The following is a 9,791-nucleotide window of genomic DNA, read 5'->3' on the forward strand; positions in this document are numbered from 1 at the left end:
TTGCTCGTGCAACATCCTTTGTCCCAGTTATAGAAGAACCACCTCCAATTCCATTCTGCAAATTTTATTTCACTAAGTTCGATCAACTCCAACACAAAATCCATACAACTGAAATTTTAAGCGATAACATTAATTACTTTCTCCAAAAAAAAAATAAAAGAACAAAGCTGTCACTAATTTATTAATGCGCATTATTTACATTTTAAATTTATTTGTCAACAGATGTCATCTGTGTACTAACAAAGCTGCAAACAATTGAGCGAACAAATATCAACAGCAGATCAACGTCGTGTCGCACTATAATGATCCAAAACATAAAGTAAATAAACTCTGTATAAATTTCATTAGAATCACATAAAAAAAAATTACATTAATTTTCCTTTTTATTTTATTTTCTCAACATAAATGAACAGCTCCAAGTTACCTTATAGGGACATAAAGCATACCAGTTTGATGAAAATGTTGTGAAGTCAGTAAAAGAACTAGTTGTAGCAGTCTTCGCATCAATGTTGGTCAAGCAATATCTAAGTATTTCCTCAAGAACTTATAAAAATAATTACATATAAAAATGAAATGCCTATATAAGAATATAACCAAATATCAATTACTTTATTGTAAATATTTTAGAAAATGCATATTTTTCAAGCACCGCAACAATAATTTTTTACATTGATCCAGATATACCATAAACAAGAACATTAAAGGCAAGGTAATACAAATAATATACAACATTTAAAAACAAAAAAAAAGCTTTTATTATTTCTTTCCTGACTACTTTTAATTTTACATGTGCATATACAGATTCTCCTACCAAAATTAAGAAATTGAATTCGCAATAGCATCAGCAACCTCAACGAAATCCATTGAAGAACAAAAAATGGATAACAGAAAACTAATTGATGAGCTAAAAACATTAGATCAAGAAAGTAATCAGGTTAGTATCATAATATTATATTCTCGCTTCTTCTCCAACTATATTATTTAGACTATCAACATTTCCTCATCTACATAGGGCACATCATGATTTATAGTAAAGGCCACAATAACCGGATTCTCAATAGACCAAGACTGGTATTACAACTTTTACCTCAGATGTTATCGACAACTAAAGCAAGCAGGAATTTGTTGGTGGTGTGACAGTCATGGTCATATAAAAACAACACATTCCCCATGGTAATCAATATGACAAATACACTATTATTAAAATTTATTTGCCTCCCTGAACTATAATAAATAACTTATCACATCAATGAATTATTGTTGTATATATTACAGGTACGGGTTGATTGTAGAAATCGAAGATCATACTGGGAACATGAATATCACCATATTTGGTAAATTAACACAAGTCCTAATAACAATTGACGAGGGCTTTACTGATCTTTTTACAATCCCACCAGTCATCGCCCAGCTAAAAGGACAGACAAAATCTTCCAAACATATTTTCAACAAAGAGAAGCACAAATGAATGAAATTGTTTCAAAAATATTTGAAGACATTGATCCTACAATAGCACTATCAAAACAATCAACCATCACTGCACCAATAACAAGGTACAACATATCCTTTAATTTAAATCAATTATACATAAAAAAATGACATTTATTACTTCGAATACACATCTAAATAATATTTTACCATTTTAGCCCTCGCTCAAAAACAACAACAACAACTCCAGCCTCGATTCACCCACAGATACCAGACCCAAAAAAATCTGCTGCAAGGTAAAATGTATTTACCAATACAAAAAACAACATTCTTCATTTTAAACACATATTTTAACAATCTCTTATCATTTCAGTTTCCAACTAAAAAAAAAAAAAGCAGAGCACTCCAAAAAACGCCTAAGAACCAGGTAATATAACTACTTCTAAATGAAAATATTTCAAATTTCCTCAATCATAAATGCTAATTTTTCTCAAAATTTCTGCCTTGCAACTAAAAGAAAAAAACCTGAAAAAAAAAAAAGCAAGGACAAGACATCAACAACATTGCAAGTAACTTTTTACAATAACATTATGTAAATATGTACATATAAACTAACTATGTATTATAAACATTGTCACTTCCCTGTATAGTATAAAATTATAGCCCGCGGCAATGCGTCGGCATATAGCTAGTATAAACATAAAAAGAGGGAAAAATGAAGTTTTCGTGCTTTTTTTTTTTTAATTTTGCACTGTTGATTTTGTTTATTTTTGTTAAAACTTATACATAGATATATCCACCTTCTCCAAACTTCTTAACTTCAGTTTTAAGATATGTAAATTTGGATATCTATTTTTTATGATATAGTTTAGAATATGTATAATATTTTGTTACTTTAATATGCATAATATTATGAGATGAAGACATTTTTTATAGCATCGATAATAAATATAATATGTAACGGTTTCAAATGATGAGAACTAGAGAACAATTTTAATGGCAACGTTAATAAAAGGATTAATTTCAAAAATTCCCCCTGAACTATAACCATTTTAATATTTTACCCCTTGAATTTAAAAAAGTAACGTTCGTTTCCCCCGAACTTTGGTTATCTGTTAGAATGAGTGATGAAAATCGCCACGTGTCACTTATTTAGTAAGAAATAAGTTTACAATTACCCTTATACCCTCATGATCAAATCAGATCCCATTTTTATTGAAAGAATTCACCCCAATCATTCCCAAAAACCAGTTCTTCATTTTCCTCACTTCGTTCATTCCATGGCAAGCTCCTACAGTACAAATAGTGGTAACAATGGCTAGGTGATGGAAGAAATTCGAGGTCCTATTCGATGTTGATGTCGATATGGAAGGCATATATCACAACTGCTTCGACAGAGAGGAAGACAATGACTCTTTCGTTAGGCATGCTTGTAAGCACCAGGGAAAGAAAAGAAATATGAAAAATGCTATTGAAATTATGTATACAGGGATATAAATGATGAAATGATCAAAGAGAACTATCGCGATGTAAAGGAAGAAAAAATAGCATAAACGGTTGAAATTGAATGAATCAATGCTTTGTCAAACCATGTAGAACGCCATTAACACTAGCAAAATAAAAGTGACTGACAAAAATTGATATTATAAAAAAAAAGAAAAAGGAATGAAAGTAATCCCTTTGTCGTCTCGACAGTTGTATAAGAGACCTGGAATCGCGGCTTATCTCTTCAGCAATGTGAGAATAAAATGAGGAAAAACTGTAAGTTTTTACACATTTTAGTTTTTTAATCCCCTTTTTAATAATTTGAGTTTTTTGCAGGTTCTTTTACGATAATATCCTTCTCAGATGGGTTAAATAAATGCACGTTGTGATTTCTGTCACTTATTTTAATAGAAAGGGAAAACTTATTAACGGATCAAAGTTTAGGGGAAACGAATGTTACTTTTTAAAATTCAGGGAGCAAAGTGTTAAAATGATCATAGTTCAAGAAGAATGTTTTTAATTAATTCTTAATAAAATTTTATTACAAAAAATATTAAAAAGTTTATATTATTTTATATCATTTTAGTTTATAAATTTTGCTCATATTTGTGCTTCTACTGAATTAAAAACCCGACTACGTCTCTGCCATTATATAAGGTATTTATTGGCCACCGGCCGCTAGAGCTAGCTATGGTGAACCTGACTAGAGTAAGGAAAAGAGAGGTTGGAAGGAGAGGGTTTAAAGTATTTTAGGTTTATAATAATGTTTGAAACTTAAAATATTAAATTGGGCTATATATTTATGCAACGTTCGTTTTACTGATTCGAGTTTAGAATTTGAATTTTGTTACAATAAAAAGCTCTCAGAAACAGTCACATCTAACTTTTTTGCTACAGTAAAAAACTCTCATACAAAATTACATCTTAACTCGAATTAAAAACCTGAATCAACAAATTAAACGGGCCCTTAATGTTATAAAATTAAACTACTGTCTAATTTCACTCATTCTTCCTTCATTTAAAAAAAATATAGTTTGTAATATGTATAATATTTTTTTACTGTAATTTGCATAATGTTATGAGATGAAGACATTTTTTATAGCATCGATAATGAATATAATATGTAAAGGTATCAAATGATGAGAATTAGAGAACACTTTTAATGTCAACGTTAATAAAATTTTATTGCAAAAAAAAAAAATTAAAAAGTTTATATTATTTTATATCATGTTAGTTTATAAATTTTGTCCATATTTATGCTTCTACTCAATTAAAAATCTGACTACATCTATATCATTATATACGGTATTTATTGACCGTCGGAGCCAGTTATAGTGAATCTGACTAGTGTAGGGAAAAGAGAGGTTGGAAGGAGAGGGTTTAAAGTATTTTAGGTTTTTAATAATATTTGAAATTTAAGATATTAAATTGTGCTATACATTCAGGCTTGTTCGTTTCACTGATTCAAATTTTGTTATTATAACAAATTTTAAAAAATAATTAAATTTAATTTTTTACCACAGTAAAAAATTCTCAAATAAAATTATATATTAATTTAAATTAAAAATTCAAAATAATAAATTAGACGAGACTTTAACGTTTTAAAATTAAGTTATTGGACTCGTTCACTTGGCGGATTCGAGTTTTCAATTTGAGTTGAGATGTGACATTTTCTGAGAACTTTTCACTGTAGCAGAAAAAATTAGATGTGACATTTTTTGATAGTTTTTTACTGTAAAAACTTAAAACTGAAAACTCAAATTGGTGAAATGAATAAGACCATTATGTCATTTCACTTTCTCTCTTCATTTCAAAAAAAAAAAAAAAAAAACATTTGTACATTTTTTTCACATGGATAGCTAACAACTACGAGCTTGTTCTTTTAGAGTTTAACTTGAGTATAATTCTTGAGTTAAATTTGAGTTATAACTTGAGTTGAACTTGTAACTTGAGTTTGTGTTTGGTTGTGTACATTTGTGTTATGATTTGAGATAAGAATCTTTTTGAATTTGTGTTTGAGTGAGTCAAAACTTGAATTTGTATTTAGATAGTATTTTAATAAAAACTCAATACTGATGAAAAATTTTAATAGGGTAGTTTTATTCGTCTTTTCGTTGTCAACGCATAGAAAAAAAATCATCTCAATCAGAATTAAGACGAAAAAGTTATAGCATTTTTAAGAATAAAAAAAATATTGTTCATTAATTTGAATTCTAGTTTCTGAACTCAAATTGAAGGAAAAATTTAAACTCGAGTTTTACTCCTAAATTTGAATTTAAACTTAAATTTAAACTTAAAAAAATATAAACTCAAATAAAATTATAACTCGAGTTATAATTTTTTTAATTTTTTACTCAAAATGACAAACCTACGTGTTCCGAAAAGTATAATAAATCCAATGCAATGCCATCAAGTAAAAATTCCTCCACATCCATTATTGGTCTTTAACCTTCGACGAAATATTTCTTTAGAAAAGTCATATTGTGCCTAGTAGGTCCTATGATAACGACAATACAACTGCATATAATAATGGCAAAAGAAAAGTCATGCCATGCCTAGTAGGTCCTGATGATAACGACAATACTACTAGTCTTTTACTTGAGATGCGTTAGAGGAAACAAACAATGGCAAAAGAAAAGTCATATTTATGCCTAGTAGGTCCTGATGATAACAACAATACAACTCATGTTTGTTCTTTTGCTTAAGACACGTTAGAGGAAATACAGGCCCATTCATTTTATTAATTTAAATTTAGAATTAAGGTCTGAAGTAAAAAAAAAAAAAAAGGAGGAGGGGAAAGACACAAAAAAAAAAAAAAAAAAAAAAAAAAAAAAAAAAAAAAAAAAAAAAAAAACTAAACTAAACTAAACTAAAGAAAAAAACTTGTGTAAAATGTTTTGCAACTAAAATTATAATTTAGATGGAGATATATTTAAAATATATAAAAAAATTAAAAGCTATAAGATGTAATGAGAAAAGATAAGTGAGGAAAAAGAAAAAAAAATTAAATAATGGATAAAAAAGAAAAAAAAATTAAATAATGGATAAAAAAGAAAAAAATTTAAAAAATGGATAAATTAGAAAAAAAAAAAAAAACATGCGGCAACAAAATGTGAACCAACGAAACGCCTGGAAACTTATTCTATCTTTTAAGAAGAGAATGATTATTATTATTTTTGAACTTAGAAAAATAATAATAATAATAATAATAATAATACACATAATTCATTTTAGTAAGTGCTAATTACCGATTATCTCATGGAATCATTGAAAAGAAATAGTGCCAAAACCAAAGCTAACTTCTACTTCTCTCTAGTCAAGCTCATCTATGCTGCTTTTTGTTGTTTTCCATTATTTTATTTTTCTCATTAAAACTTCTGTAATTTTATATTCTTCTATTAAAATATAGTGGACGATTGGGTGTGAGATAACTTTTAGGGTGGATGTCAATCTAGCTGAGAATAGTGAGATGTCTTACAAACTTGATGTTAGTTGTTACTCTCATAAATTTACTGGAAAAAAAAAAAAAAAAAAAAAAAAAACTCCCTTAACCACAAGAGACTTATATGTCATCCCACTTTATTTTATTCTCAAATAATTATTTTTTACCAAATACTATCACTTTAGGGCCTATGTAATATTATCAATACAAAAGTTTGGTACTTGAGTAAAGAAAAGAAAAAAAACATGTAACATTAACACGATACGACATTCAATGCCGAACTTAGCTTGTGCGCGCAAAAATTTTTGTATCCATTTTGAACTAAAACAACAATGCAACATCTATCTGGTTTTTAATGTTTGTATCCATTTTGTCTTTTTATTTCTTTTTATTTTTGCTTCTCATTTCAAGTGAACCAAACTTGTGATAGAGTTTAATTCAACTTTAAAAGTTTGCAGTAGCCTAAAGAATAATGAATTCATATGATAGTGTTGTCAATTATTGTTTATCAAACATTTTAATTTTAAGTTTGAAGTAAATACATATTTAAAAGTCAAATTTTGGGCTGCAGACTGAAACTTTTGTTTAAACAACTAGAAAATTTTAAAAAATTATTTTTTCTCTTGTAAAACTTATACAACATGACATCGACGTGAGTAGTCATTTTTATCATTTAGTCGACAATTTAGTGGTCGGATTCTTTGTTGATTGCAACAATTACTTTGCCTTTTTTCTATTTACTAGTTAGTTGTAAACTAGCGTGTATTCAATGTTTTTCTTTTTTTTGATATGGAGTTTCTAAGTGAACGTTTGGTTCATAGATTCAAAATCATGATTCAGAATAATTCTCGATTTGCGTGTATTTTTTGTGAGAGAAAATACTGTAACAAATTACGAATCATGATTCGAATTATGACACGAATCTACTAACTAAACACACTCAAAATTTTTTTTCAAATTTTATAGTTTATGTTTTTATCATTTTTTCTTAACAATTAAATCCACCAAAAATTACTAGAGCAACATTAAAAGGAAAAAAGTTTTTAACGGGACGAATGAAGCAAAAAATTATTTTGTGGTACACATGAAAGAAATGTATTTAGATACATTACAGATAAAATGTTTTTGTAAAGACACATTTAAAAACAAGATATTAAAAATTATTTATTGAGCATATATAGTTAAAAAATATTTTAAAGGTGACTTAAAAAAAAATTGATTAGGACATATGTGAGAATAAACTATTTCAATGGGACAATTAGAAGAAAAAAATATTTATGAGGGTCACATTTGATAAAGGAAAAAAAGAATGTATTATAGAGGGATAAAGAAGGGACAGAAGAAAGAAGTGAGGAGAAAAAGAAAAAAAAAAGAAAAAAAAAAAAAAAAAAAAAAAAAAAAAAAAAAAAAAAAAAAAAAAAAGAGGAAAAGAAAGCAAAAAAAAATAGTGGGTGTATATAGTAAAAAAAAAGTATTTGAGAGGGTCATTTTGTAAAAAAATTGATTATGACATATATGAGAAGAAATTATTTCAGTGAGACAATTAGAGAAAAAAATTGTAAGGATCTCATTTGAAAAAAGAAAAAAAAGGGGAAAAAATGGAGGGAAGAAAGAAGTGAGGGGAAAAAGAAAAAAAAGGGGAAAAGAAAGCAAAGAAAAAAAAGGGTTAACCCAAAAAAAAAATATATTTTGCGTGAATGTGGGGGGAAAAACGTGTGAATCGTTTCACACGGCCTACAAAAAAACAAACTCTCTTTTAGAGAATGGTATATATGACACGCGAACTCATTTAAAATAATAATTATACAAATTGTTAAAAAGGCGAGAAGAAAAAAAAGGATCCAAAGCAAAAAAGTAGAAAAAAAAGACCTAAAAAGTATAAAAAGGGTGCACAAATTTTTTTATTTTTTATTTATTTTTTATTTTTTAAGTTTCACTTATGATAGGGGAAGAAATCCCTTGCGTAATGTTTCATACATGAATCTCGTGTGCACAAAAATCTTTTTTTTTTTTTTTTTTTTTTTTTTGGTGGGGATAGGGGAAGAAATCCCTTGCATAATGTTTCATACATGAATCTCGTGTGCAAAACGTTTCACAAATATCGAGTGAGAAACTTATCCTCCCTTTAGTAATTCCCTTAGTAATGTATAAAGATTAAGGGAAGCAATAAGAAAATGGAATAAAAAGTGAAAGAAAACAAAGGGTTTTAAAAACATTTATGCATAATATTATAAGATGAAGACATTTTTTATGGATGAATATAATATGTAACGGTATCAAATAATGAGAATTAGAGCATTAATAAAATTTTATTGTAAAAAAATATTATAAATTTTATATTATTTTATAACATGTTAGTTTATAAGTTTGCATATATTTGTGCCCCTACTGAATTAAAAGTATGACCACGTTTTTGCCGTTATATACGGTATTCACTGGCCACCGGTCGTTAGAGTCGGTCGCTGGAGCAGCTAGCCGTCGGAGCCAACCATAGTAGACTTGACTACGTAGGAAAGAAGAGAGGTTGGAAGGAGATGGTTTAAGGGTATTTTAAATTTTTAATAATGTTTGAAATTTAAGATATTAAATTTTGCTATTGTGCCATTTTACTCATCTTCCTTACATTTAAAAAAAATATATTTGTACATTTTTTTTTATTCATTTGTATTTTTTGAGTTAGAAAAATTTGAGTTTAGATCTTAATTTGAGTTAAAGTGTATTTGAGTATGGTTTGAGTTGACACTCTAATTTGAGTTTGTATTTAGATGCGCATGTTTTGAGTTATTATTTGAATTGAGAATTTATTTGAGTTTTTATTTGGGTGGGTCAAAACTCAAATTTATCTTTAGATAGTGTTTTAATAAAAACTCAATAATGATGAAAAATTTTAATAGAATATATGAGTTGTGTTTTATTCGCCTCTTTATTGTGAACGCATAAAAAAATCATCTCAATCAGAATTAAAATGAAAAAATTATGACATTTTTAAAAATAGAAAAAATATTATTTATTAACTTAAACTTGAATTTAAAAACTTAAGTTAAAAGAGAAACTTTTAGGGCTCGTTCACTTCGAGAATTTGAGTTTTTAATTTGAGCTGAGATGTGATATTTTGTGAGAACTTTTCACTATAGCAGAAAAAGTGAGATGTGACATTTTCTGATAGCGTTTTACTGTAAAAACTTAAAACTAAAAACTCAAATCGGTGAAATAAACGAGACCTTAACTTAAATTTTAACCTCAAACTTAAATTTAAACTCAAATAGTTAAATTTTATAAAAGAATATAAAATTAAATAAAATTATAAGTAGAGTTTAAATTTTTTTAAATTTAAATACAAATTAACAAGTCTTGCCTACTCTAAAAAGTTATATATAATTAATTCTATAAATTTTAAATTTTTATAATTAAATTTTTTTAAAAAATATTATATTTA

This window comes from Morus notabilis, unplaced genomic scaffold, assembly GCF_000414095.1.
Source record: "Morus notabilis unplaced genomic scaffold, ASM41409v2 Scaffold841, whole genome shotgun sequence".
In the NCBI taxonomy this organism is placed as follows: domain Eukaryota; kingdom Viridiplantae; phylum Streptophyta; class Magnoliopsida; order Rosales; family Moraceae; genus Morus; species Morus notabilis.